The 13320-nt window shown below is 46.1% G+C and overlaps 1 pseudogene; it reads left to right on the top strand.

Annotated features, from left to right (window-relative positions):
* Positions 1–1642: 1642 nt before the first annotated feature.
* On the top strand, positions 1643–5618 carry LOC112445563 (serpin B4-like; annotated as a pseudogene).
* Positions 5619–13320: the final 7702 nt, after the last annotated feature.

The raw sequence follows: 13320 nt of genomic DNA on the forward strand, positions 1-13320 counted from the left end.
ACAGACTACCTTCCTTCCCTAGAGTGATGATAAAATGCATTCTGATGCTCTTCCAGGACTTCCAGACCACATCCGGCACCATGAGTTCCCTCGTGATGCAATCATCCACCTTGCAATGTCTTTCCACCGATCAGAAAATCAGAGAAGGGAAAACATCTCCTGTCGCTTTCAGTATCTCGTCAGCCTTAGCTATGACTTACTTGGGGCCGAGAAAACACCGCATCACAGATGCAGAAGGTAGGTGGCAGCTGCCCTTTCCATCACAGGTTTGCATGGGGTGTCTGCCGGCTGCTGTGCAGATGACCACAGGTCTGCTGTCCCCGGGTCCCACGGGGAAGCTCAAGCAGCCCCAACGACTGGGTGGGCACAGAGTTATGGGGGCAGGGGCTCCCCACCTGCCTCCTGTGCCTTGACTTCCTGGGGGGCTGGGATGAACCCTACAACTGCCCAACAACCAGAGGTGAGGCTTTAATGGAAGACTTCAGTAAGAAGTGAGGCCCTGACTTAAGTCCACGGGAGATATCTTTACATGTTTCCTCAACGATGAATGAAAAACGAGACACGAGTTCTTTACAGTGGACAGCGCTCAAGCAGCTTTGTGTTCCCACACACAGACTGTGTTTTTAAGAAGCAAGTGTTTGCACTGAAATATTCTTTCTTCTTTTCTTTGTTCCTTATGCTTGGGGGTTTTTTGTTTGGTTTGGTACTTGGTTTGCATTTTCTTTCCTTTCTTCTTCCTGACTTTTTCTTTCTTTTGGTCGACTGTGATGCACACAGATATATCAGGTGACCTTCTTTGCCCCCACTATCTGTCTCCTCCAGGTCCTTCACTTCAATAAAATCGCAGAGAACACAAGAGGAGGAAGCCGCAAAAAGAGCACGTGAGTCACAGGGCACGGATTTAGAGGATCACGTATCCAAGAGGGTCATAGTTTAAACTGGGAATTTCAGACCAAGTGGGAAAGTCCACTTTTAGGGACATCTATAGTGAAACCCAGCGGACAGAGTTGTAGCTCATTTCACGTTACAATATATGTGCTTCACGGCTTTGTTTATCCTAGAGGAGAGTAGCATGTGCTTCACGGGAAGGGCTCGGAAACCCAAAGGGGCTTCAGACTGCGCTCTGTTGTTCAGGAATGACAAATGTGGACAATACAACTGCTCTGAGCCACAGTGACTTCATCCCAAGTTCACTGGGGGATGATAAAATGTCTGCTGCAATACATGCAAATCCATGTGAAACAGAATAGCAGGGGCCAGGAAAATGAAATACTCTGATGTATAGTACGTATTTTATTATGGTTATTATAGCAAAATAATAACTATACTATGTATAACATGGTTTCTAACATTGCATAGTATGAACTCATAATATTAATATTATTATTGGATAATGTTAAATCATGATGGTAGTTCATATTATGAAGACCAATAGGTTAGGCATCAAAATATATTATGAGACCAGTGATTAACTGAGAGCTATTGATTATAGGCTCTCGCAAAACTCTCAGGTAGCAAGGTTAAAGGTTCCTGGCATTGAGACAAGCCTGGGTTGAAAACCTGGCTTCTGTCCCTTGGAAGAAGCTACTTAGCCTCTGCACTCTCTTGTCATCATGTGAATCCAGCGCAAAGAACTTAGAGGATGCTGGTGTACAGCTGCCGGCCGGTGTCCCAGACACACACTGCTTCCCGACACCGAGAAGTGCGGCCCAATCAGAACGTAAGAGCCGAAGGGCAGAGTCAACAGGTCCTTAGAAGACACATCCCACCAGGATGTATCAACAGGGCCTCACGTCATAACCTAAGGAACGATAACCAAGATTCACTTTCCTCACTACAGGCTGATGACTGTCAGAGACGCACTATGGTGGCTGGCCCTCAAGAAGCCTAACTTTAGCTGAAGGAGGTGACCCTAAGCATTGCAGACAGGCTAAGACAGTGCCTGGAGGAACGGCGCTGCGTGGTAGTTCAAAGGAGAAAAGAGGGATGTCTGAGCAGGAGAAAGAATTGCCTAGGAGACCGGCTGTAAGGATTAGGAAGGCTATACCAGTAAAACACACCAAATTAGGGGAAAATAACCACAACCATCATCCCTGGGGATACCGCCCTCGTAGACAGGGAATCCACAGACCTGGGCGTGTAGTAGTTTACATTGACAAGAGACTCCAATGACCTCACTTTTTGACATTTGAAGGTTGAAAAGCCAGGAAATGTTCATGCATCACTTTCAACAGCTTCTGACAGAATTAAAGAAATCCACTGATGCCTATGAGCTGAGTGTCGCCAACAGGCTCTAACGAGAAAAGGAGTTTCGGTTTCTCCAGGTGAGTTTCCCTGGTCTGTCACGCCTTTGGTCGCATCCCTGGTCCTCGGGCCCCATCTCCTAAGGGGGGAGGGTGCAAGGAGCCTGGGGACCACACGGGGGCATTATCCCAGGGGGCGCCAGGCTCCCTGACCACAACTGCACCGATGGAGTGTCCAGACGGCTGATAGCATCCCCCCGTGAGGGGGGCTAGGTGTATTCTGCTGTGGAACTCTGCTTGATCAGGATTTAACACATTTAATTTGGGAATAACCTACATATGTTAGTCGATAATTACTTCATTCCTTGCTTCTTCTTCGTTCTGCTCATGTCATAGGAATAGCCCTGGCATAATGGTTCCATAAATTTATCCTAGCCAGTGTGCGAATGTCGCTCGATTTTAAAAATAGCTGCCAAGAAGGAAAGTCGAAAGATTGATGTAAATTCCTGGGTGGGAAGAGCCAAACCAATGGTAGGTTATGAGAGAGTCACTCATTACGAACACGGCTGAGTCCCCGCTGTGTGTGAACACGGTGCTGGACCTGACTGGGCTGTCAGGAGGGGGTGAGACGAGACTGCAGAGGGTGGGGAGGCCCTGCAGGGGGTGGACGGTCCACGTCATGCGGAGAGAAACGGGCAGTGGGCTCCAGGACCAGCCCCTGCAGGCACAGCTGGGTCTGGAAGACAGTGTCTTGTGGATCCCAAGTCTCTGCTCAGACTTCAGGTTGATTCATAAGTTGTTCTAAATTAAAGGCGTAACTTCCGGGTTATAATCCCTAAGAGAAAATATGAAGAGTCCACTTTTGCTTTCTTAACTGGGAAACAAGCCGCTCTCCGTTACACCATCCTTCTTGCAGAAATGACCACCTGCAGGAGAAGGGTCCTGGCCCACGTCCCCCTCCCACTGGATTGTCACAGTGTCCACCCCACCCAGGGAGGGGCTGGACAACGTCTCCATCCCACGAACCGTATCCTACCTCCCTTCCGAAACATAGGCTTAACCTACAGCAACTCAATGTGCAGAATGAAGAAGAAGACAGGGAATGGAAACAAGAGACAAAGCTACTGAGGGAACAGGAAGGGAGGAAAGGGAAGAAGAAAACTGACCAGTAAAGGTCAGCTGAAATCAGTTCTTCAGAATTGATGACCTGTTCATCAGTTCTGATGACATATATTGTCAGAATTGATGATCCAGAATTCTTGGGTCAGGAAGAGCCCCTGAAGGAGGGCACGGCATCCCACTCCAGTATTCTTGCCTAGAGAGTCCCATGGACAGAGGAGCCTGGTGGGCTACAGTCCGTGGGCTCACAGACTGAAGAGGCTTAGCATAGCATGGCATCTTAAATATCATAGAAATATCATGGCATCTTAAATATCAGAAATCAGTTCATCAGGATTCCTTGTGAAATGACTGATGTCCCCACACACACAGACTGAGCAGGGGCGTCTGCATGAGGGCGACTCCATCAGGCTGGGACTGTGAGCAAAGCCTCACCTGGTGAACCGCTGGGCATGGAGTCCCTCACGGGCTGACTTGTGTCAATATTTAACCATCACTTGTAACTTTCAACGCATCTGACAGATAAACCACTTGTGCCTTTCATGACAGACCTTTGATTTTCTGTCTTTGCAGGAAAAATCAAGGAACTATTTCCCGAAGACTCTCTCAAAAGCTCTACTGTTCTGGTTCTGGTGAACGCCGTCTACTTCAAAGGGCAGTGGAACCAGAAATTTAAGGAAGAACATACTGCAGAGGAAAAGTTTTGGCTGAACAAGGTATTGTCTGTAATTTACGTGTATAACCAAGTGTAGCTACATGCACTGTGAAATTTAAATGCATAGTAATTAATATATAACTCGTATAGAAGATAGAATTTGTCAAGGCTTATTTTCTTGTCCTTTTTTTAAACTTTATTTACTGGGGATTCCTTGAAGAAACTCTTATCTCTAGACACAAATTTCCCAGAATCATCTCTTAGGCAGGCTTGAGTTTGGTGTCTCAATAATACTATCTTTTTTTCTGGGCCTACTGCTCACCCCTGGCATTCTCTTTGGCACATAAATTTACTGCAGGATACAAGCAAACCTGTTGCGGATGATGAACGACAACCAAATAGTTTCAAGTTCGTGTCACTGGAGGACGTGCAAGCCAAGGATTCCCCTGGAAATCCCGTACACAAGGCGAAGAGGCTAAGCATGATGGTGCTGCTGCCAATGAAGTAGATGGTCTGCAGCGAGTAAAACCTGGTATTCACAGTGTTCCATGCCATTGCTCACATTTCCAGTGATTCAGTGCTTGTGTGGGCTGCTCATAGATTGGTGGTAACTGGCTGGCAGCATAGAACAAAAAAAATAATATTATAATAACATCAATATCATAAACATCAGTGGCTAATGGTAAAGAATCCGCCTGCAGTGTGTGACACACGGAGACATGGGTTCAATCCCTGGGTCAGGAAAATCCCCTGGAAGAGGAAATGCAACCCACTCCAGTACTTCTGCCTGGGAAATCCCATGGACAGAGGAGCCTGGAGGGATGCAGACCATGCGGGTCACAAGAGTCAGACATGACCTTCACATGAAACACATGTTGTTTCATTTCTGTGTGCACGTTTATACAACACACATCTACACATGTGTATAGACATTTCTACATACGTGTATATAGTGTGTACATACATACATAGAAAGAGCAAAGTTTATAAATGTATAAAAACATTTATTTGATCATATGATATATATTCAGGACTGTTATTGTTTCCCCCTCAGAGAAAATGTAATAAACTGAATCTCCTGTATTCATGTTTACTGTTAAAATAAAGGTTTCCCAGACATTTTCAATCCAAGGTTAGGTGGGCTCCATGACCATGAGAATCCTGACAGTTGTTCCTTTTCCACTGTTACAGCTTGAAGACCAGCTCACTGCTGAGAAGTTAATAGCGTGACGAGCCCACAGAATATGGGGAAGAGAGAAGTGGACTTATACCTGCCTCGGTTTAAAGTGGAAGAGAGCTACGACCTCGTGGCCCACACTGAAAGCCCTGGGGATGGTGGATGCCTTCAATGACAAGGTTGCCAACTTCTCGGGCATGACGGGAGACGTGATCTGGTGGTATCAAAGGTCTTCCACAAGTCCTTTGTGGAGGTGAACCGAGGGAGGGCACGGAGGCCGCAGGCTGCTACCGGTTGTGGGTGTTGCTGTCATCACATCATTGCCGATTCGTGAGAGTTTCCGCTGCGATCACCTTTCCTGTTCCTCATCAAGCACATCAAGACCAACAGCATCCTCTTCGTGGCCGAGTCTTCTTCCCCTTAGACGTCCTTGGCAGCGGCCACACTCGGGGACATTCAGAGAGATGTTCCCAGAGCTTGAATGTTGGTGCAACAGGTTCCCTTGGATTTATTTTCCTTTCCAAACGTATAGTCACCACTCACAATGTATTGGATAAAATATTGTCTGTCTCTCTCTTTCTATAAACACATGTAACCTACTCTAATCCGCATGAAAACGCCTCCTTGGACAAAGTGTTCACTGTATTTTAAAAAGTTATTTCCATACTCTATCTTCTACTAAGTTTGAAATATCATAGCTCCTATTTCAAAAGTTATTTTTACTTTTCAAACCTAAACATTCATATTTACTTGAGTTCAGGTGGTATGTGGGACCCTTACATGTCTAAATTTTTTAATTTTCTGAAATGCATTATCAATAAAACCATGGCTTGTTCATGTCATTTGTTGCTCATCCTTTTTTTTTCCAACAAACTGCAAGTGACCCCCACACATGGAAAAGATCATATAGAAAGATATTATCCTACATAGAAATCAAAATAGTGCAGCATGATGAGGTTAAAAAGGCAGACTGCTGTCAGAACATGGAAGGCTCTGTAACCCATGTAAGAGCCTAGATATAAGCATCTAGAACTCAGACTTGGGATGTGAACTGAGTCTCTAAGTAGGTAAGACAGATGATACATATGTTAGAGCTACCGAGAGAAATATGGTGATTGTAGCTGAAGGCAGAGATGGGATAAGATTGGGAGACCATCCAGTGAGAAGAAGGGCTGACATATGACCCTGAATTCCACCAACCCATAAAGCAAAGAACTGACAAATTTTATTCCCCAAAACACAACTTTTCTCAGGGCAAGAAGAATCATTTGGAGGTGATTACGTTTATTACAAAGATTGGCATGACGGTTTCACAGATATATACTCAACCTCAAAACTCATGACGTTCATACATTAAATACATACAGCTCTTTATACATCATTCATACATGAAGAAAGTTATTTTTGAACACAAAGTAATAAAAATCAATGTGTGACTTTAAACATAAAGATAATAGATGCTTAATAAAGAAATATACTGCATATACACCACAAGACAGGCTTCCCTGGTGGTGCAGTGATAAGGAATCTGACTGCCAAGCAGGAGACCTGGGTTCAAAAAAGAGCTGGACATGAGGTAGTGACTAAACAACACAACACCAGACACCACAGGACACCAACTTGTGCCCCATGGGATTGCACAAAGCTAAAATTAAAAGACTGGTCAAACCCTGTGTGGAGAAAACGTGGATCAACCGGAACTCTCCCACACCACTGGTAGGGATACAAAAGCTGCAACCACTCAGGAAAACAGTCTTGCAATTTTATTTTTTCAATCTTTATTAAATATTATTGGCCCATAGCATGGAGTAAGTTGAAGGTGAACATGTGGTACACTCATTTTCTACATACAAATCTGATACACTCATTTTCTACAAAGTGACCACCAGCACAGCTTGTACTAACACTGCTCTCTCAGGGAAGAGGAATCATTTGGAGGTGATATGTTTATTACACAGATTGGCATGATGGTTTCACAGATATATACTCCACCTCAAAACTCCTGACGTTCATACATTAAATACGTACAGCTCTTTTATACACCATTTCATCATTCATACATCATTCCACCTTCTCCATCACAGTATTGTCATTTCTTTTTCGGGAGTGTGTTGTTCAAGAACAGCTGTCACACTGTTGATCTCTAAGGGAGAGGGGAAGCTGGGGTCTCCTATGCTGCCATCTGGGTGATGTCTCCAGAAAACCACATATCTCCTTGGCTGAGCAATGCACTTCTAGAGAAAGTCTTTCTCAAGTACACAAAGTGGCACATATCACTACTTTCTTACAGGGTAAAAAGCATGACCAGACTATTACCAGATCAGTAATTCCACATTCTGATTTTACCCAAGAGATATGAATACATCCACCACAAAAGGACTAAGACACAAATGTTCACTGAAGCCTTATTCGTAATGGCCAGAAAGCTGGCAAAACCTCAAATGTCTAACAGGTGAACAAAACAGGTGAAGGAAAGTACAAACCCAAGAACAGTACTTAGAGATAAAAAGGAAAAAACTACTGACAACATGGATTAAACTCCTACACGCTGTGCTGTGCAAACAAGAGACTGAAAAGAATGAGTGTGTGTTATGTAATCCCCTCAGATGACAATTTTACACTATGGATAAATGTAGCTGGGCATCCCCGGTGACTCAGTGGTAACCCGCCTGACAATGCAGGAGACATGGATTTGATCCCTGGGTTGGAAAGGTCCCCGGAGAAGGGAATGGCTTCCCTCTCCAGTGTTCTTGCCGGGAGAATCCCATGGACAGAGAAGCCTGGTGGGCTACAGTCAGTCCAAGGGGTCGCAAGGAGTCAGACATGACCAAGCGACTAATCGACAACAAGTGTAGTTACATCTCAATACAAGAGACTTTTGAAACACTTAGAACAATACGATCATAGGAAATGATAGTAAAAAATACAAAGAACTGATAGCCAATTATTAAATATGAAAGCGAGTATTTTATTGAATGAGATGGATCAGAGCATAATTTCCCTGTGCTATTTCACTTAAGACGAAGATGGATACCGCTAAACACTCATTGATTGTGTGGCTAAACGTAGAGTCTTAAGCTTTGCTATCGGCAGGTTGAATCACTAAACATTCCAGAGATGAAATAAAATGAGGAATAACCTTCATAAGAGAAGAAATTTTGATCGGATTAATAACACAAAGGTTGTATATTAATTGAATACTACACCACTGGTATTGGCAAGAAATTTTATAAGTTTCATTCATGGGTTTAACCCAACGTATCTTAAAACTATATAACCATGAAACACTCCAGAGTTTTGGTATTTCCTTGTGTTTGAATAAGCATCAGGAATAACATAAAAATGTGTCCGGTATAAACTCATAGGTAGAAATATAACATTTAGTTTGAGTAGATTTCCAGACGCTCCTCTGGTTGGGTCTCCAAAAGATCCCAATCTGAAAACAGTGAAAGATTTGAGAAGATGTAATGTTAGTGTAGTGAAAAGTTGTCATTACTCCTTCCATCACCTTGCCTTATCTTATCTTCAGAACAAGTCGTTCTGAGCTGAACTACTGCCCTTCGGATGCTGCAATCTTCACAGCGTACAGGAATCTCTATGAGCCAGGGAAGCAGAAGCCCTGTGAGTGGGCCTGTGCAGTCTTGATCCATCAGTAAAGGAGATTTGTCTTGGTTGCTCCCAGGCGTTTCTCATCAGGAAGATCTGAGGGAGGTGACAAGCTCACTGTTCTTTTGTGACATGTGGGCAGGTTGGGAAACCTGCCCCTGTGAACGCAGGAGATTCTCAGCTAGCTAAGTCTGGAGACAGAACACAGGCCCTTGAGATGTTGCAAGCTTCGTTACAGTAATAATGCCTCCATAGGCACCTGGAGCTGGCTCCAAGGGTGTGCTGGGGGCCTTCCAGCCTCACGCAGGGGCTGGAACCTCAGCTGTGACGGTCCAGGACCCGGTCCGCCGCAGGGGCTCAGTCTCTCTGCCTCCCTCTGCACCGCCCTCCCTTCCACCTCTCTCTCTCTCCCCTCTTTTCCTCTCCTGCTCCCTACACGTTCTCTCTCTCTGTCTCTCTCTCTCACCAAACACGCCACAGCATCTAAACAAGGGAGCTGGGTCAGCAGGGCTCCACCATTAAATACACCTCGGCTTTGGAGCTAAGCCTCCAGGAAGGCCTCAGGAAAAGCCCTGCCGGGGCAGCCAGTTTCCCGCGCTGCCCTCCATCTCCACCCTTGAAACGAGGACTTCGCCTCCTGGGGCTCTGAACTGCTGCCACGCTTAGTGGCCCTGAAACCAGGAACAAGCCAGAGCGCATCTCTCCTCACCTTCTGGGTTCTGGGAGGGAAGCACCGCGGAGCCACGACAGAGCCGCCCACACCCGCAGGCCGGCCCTGCGAGGCCCTGACCGCCTCCTGCGGCCGCCCCCGGCGCCGCGTCCGCTCCAACGCCGCCGCCGGCCCGCTGCTCCAGGGCTCGTGTCCTGAGCTCAGTGTCCGCGCTGCGCAGGCTTGCTCAGGATCGCATGGATACAGATAAATGTCTCGTGCTCATGGAGAAATACTGCCATGGCTTCTCTCCAGACTCTTACGAGTGTTTAGTTTGGCTGATAGGATCGCTGGTGGCACCGCACTGAAGAGAATTCCTCTGCCCCCCACACCCCCCAATTTATTTCTAATCACAGAGCGTGACCTTATGTGTAAATAGATCATAGACATAGCTAGTTAACATAAGATCGTACTGACTCAAGCTGGGTCCTCATCCAATGACTGGACCCTTATATGAGAGAAGAGACACAGGGAAGACGGTCATGTCGAGACAGAGGCACAGGCCCGGAAACTCGAGGAACCACCAGGGAGTAGAAAAGGTAAAGAGATTTCTCCCCGAGAGCCTCGCGAGAAGTGTGGTCCTGAGAACACACTGATTTTAGACCTCAGCCTCCAGAAGTGGGAGAGAATGAATACGGTGGTTTGAAACCTCAGTGTGGGCGCTCACGACAGAGGTCCTAGGAACCTAACACAGTGCCTGGAGAGCAGAGAAGTGCCTCTCACCTCCCGTGCCTAAACTGTTAAGTTACGGTAGTTTACTAGAGCAAAAATCAACCATTTCAGCATCAAAATACATTCAAAGAAGGACATGAGCCCCATCAAAACAACATTGTACATCAACATTCAATGCAATGCCCTGAATTTCAGGAGCACATCTTCTACTTGAAGTATAGGGAATTAGGATGCTTTGTCAGGTGGTCATCAGATGCAGGGAGGAAATCCCTGGAAGGAGTTAGAGCCAGGCATTCCTTGAGCAATAATAGACATTTACTGAAGTCTATGGAGTTGACGTTTTCTTGCTTGGATCACTGAGAAACTGAAGGTGCTGATGACAGCTGTCCCTGGCAGTCCTGGTGAGATATGTGCTAAAGCCAGAGTCACGTCCGGGAACACAGAGGCTGATTGCAGAAGTCATGGGGTGGGAAGGATGGTGCTATCATGGTCTCAGAGTTTGTCTCAGAGGATGAGGCTTAGGAAGTCAGTGCCCACCAAATGTAAAGGAGCCTTGGCAAACCTCCCTTGTCATTGAGTCCCTGCTTCTAGCACTGTGGTAGAGACCCTTCACTAAGCTCAGTACTAAGTCATGGAACATAATTAAGAACTCAATGAATGGAGAGTCAATCATTAAGAAATTATAAAAATAGATAATCAAACACATTATGTGATCACCCCTACATTCACATGGAATCAAGAAGCCTTCTTTCAAATGTAAGAGACCAAGAGTCAGTGATTCCTAGTTCATGCACAAAGAACAGTCTCTCTCTTCCTGCATTCTACCAAAAAATTAAGAGACCCATAAAAGCGAATCCTAGAGGCAGTGCGATCTTTCTGATATGATAAGAAGTTAGAGAATAAAATTTTGACTAAGGACTTACTCAGTCCTTCCTTAATATATAATTTTAATCAATTCAAGGGGCTTCCCAGTTGGCACTGGTGGTAAAGAACCAGGTTGCCAACACGGGAGACATAAGAGACCCAGGTTCAATCCCTGGATTGGGAAGATCCCCTGGAGGAGGGCATGGCAACCCACTCCAGTATTCTTGCCTGGAGACTCTCCATGGACAGAGGAGCCTGGTGGGCTACAGCCCATAGGGTCACAAAGAGTGGGAAACGACTGAAGTGACTTAGCAAACACACACGAAATCAATTGGAATGTTAAATGTCAATCAAAAACTGCTGAAGGAAGGCTGTAGAAATGGTTCTAGAGACAGGAGATGTGAGAGAGGGTTGGATGGTGCTAAGCACAGAGTAGGATGACTGTCCCGAGTGGAACTGGAGGCATGGGAATGGGGAGACGGGTGGTGAGAATGAACTGTCTCAGTCTGCCATGACACACCTACAGACAAGACCATTCCCCAACTAAGGGACATTAAGGTAAATCTGATTCATCCTGTTCAGATGCTATTTACATTGTGTGGATCTGTATCTATATGGGAATATTAAAACAGTAATTGATCATATATGAAACGAGTCACCAGTCCAGGTTCAATGCACGATACTGGATGCTTGGGGCTGGTGCACTGGGACGGCCCAGAGGGATGGTATGGGGAGGGAGGAGGGTTCAGGATGGGGAACACATGTATACCTGTGGCAGATTCATTTTGATATATGGCAAAACCAATACAATATTGTAAAGTTAAATAAAACAAAATTTAAAAAAATAAATAAAACAGTAATTGGCAGATATCCTGTTATTGAAAGCTTGAAGGGTTTTCTCAAGTAACCAGTTTACCTGCAGATGGGTATGACCACGTGCGTAATAAGAAGGAAGAGATAAAATGCCCCCTAGGATGTGCACCTCAGCAAAGCTGGTGAACCTTCACGCCCTTCACAAGGACGGAAGAAAACAGGAGGAGAGCAGAGGAGCTATTTTGAAGCAACCTACACAGGTATTAGAAATATGTGGGATGGTTCCTGGACATGTCATTTCCTCTTCAGTTTTATTGGATTCCGGGATTCATGATGCCAATGATGTTGGTATATTTAGAAAATACCCAAAGGCAGGTGGCAAGTACTGACTTGCAGAATCGTCTGAGAAGTGCTGAGTGTCCTGTGACACTGTGTGACATCGTGGTGTCTTCACCTTGTCTAATACATGCCAGGAGGACTTTTGAAAAGGAGGGAGAGAAGGATACGATATGGATTCTTATTTGAACTAACCAAAGTTCCCTCTAAATTTAAGCAAAATCCTTTGCTTTGCATACATGCTCAGTCGTGTCCCACTCTTTGCCACCCTATGGACTGACTGTTGCCCGACAGACTCCTCTGTCCCTGGGATTTCCCAGGCAAGAATACTGGAGTGGGTTGCCATTTCCTCCTCCAGAACAAAATCTTGATCTTCATCAGTTAGTTGCTCTTCCTCAAAGCCAGCCTCTGCACCACAAGCCTCGGTAACTTACTCACAGGAGGAATCAGCTCAGTCAGTGGTTCCCTTGAGTCCTCGACTCCTGCTCTGTCCCCTGGGCTTCCTCCAGGCCCAGCCGGGGCTCCTTACTTCTGTCTCTGGGCTCAGAGCCCTTTCTCTTTGAACCCAAAGACGTTCACCCTGCTCTGGCCCGGGGGCTTCCCTGCTCTCTGACAGCGCCCGTGACGCAGCCTTGACTGGGAGCTCTTATTCCTCATGTTTGTTGTTTTCCATCCTGGATCTTTTCTCCTGCTTATTTCCTTCTTCTTTAGACTCAGCTCTGCCGTTAGACTCCAGCAGACTCCATCCTCGCTCAGCCCCACCCAGTCTCAGCTCTGGGGTCTTTGACCTCCAGTGTCATTCGGGGGTCAGGACACATAACCAGGAGGAGCCCTAAGAGCAGCAGGGCTGAGCTCAGGAATCATCTTTCCGGTTTAGGCACACAGGTCTCCCCTTCCTCCAGCTCGTGTCTCCATCCCTGTGCTTCTGGGACTCTGAGGTGGTGAGGCTTCCTGTGAGTGGGTGCTGTGGCTGGGACTGCAGCCTTGGACCAAGCGCAGTACTGAGTGCCGGGTGAGAGAGGATTGGAGCCCACACACACGTGCTTTCTCCTAACCTGCTGGAAGTAAAATGGTGCAGCTGCTGGGGAAGGCAGTCTGGTAGTTCTTCTAAATCAATCAGAGAGTG

Source organism: Bos taurus, unplaced genomic scaffold, assembly GCF_002263795.3.
Source record: "Bos taurus isolate L1 Dominette 01449 registration number 42190680 breed Hereford unplaced genomic scaffold, ARS-UCD2.0 Leftover_ScbfJmS_1965, whole genome shotgun sequence".
NCBI lineage: Eukaryota > Metazoa > Chordata > Mammalia > Artiodactyla > Bovidae > Bos > Bos taurus.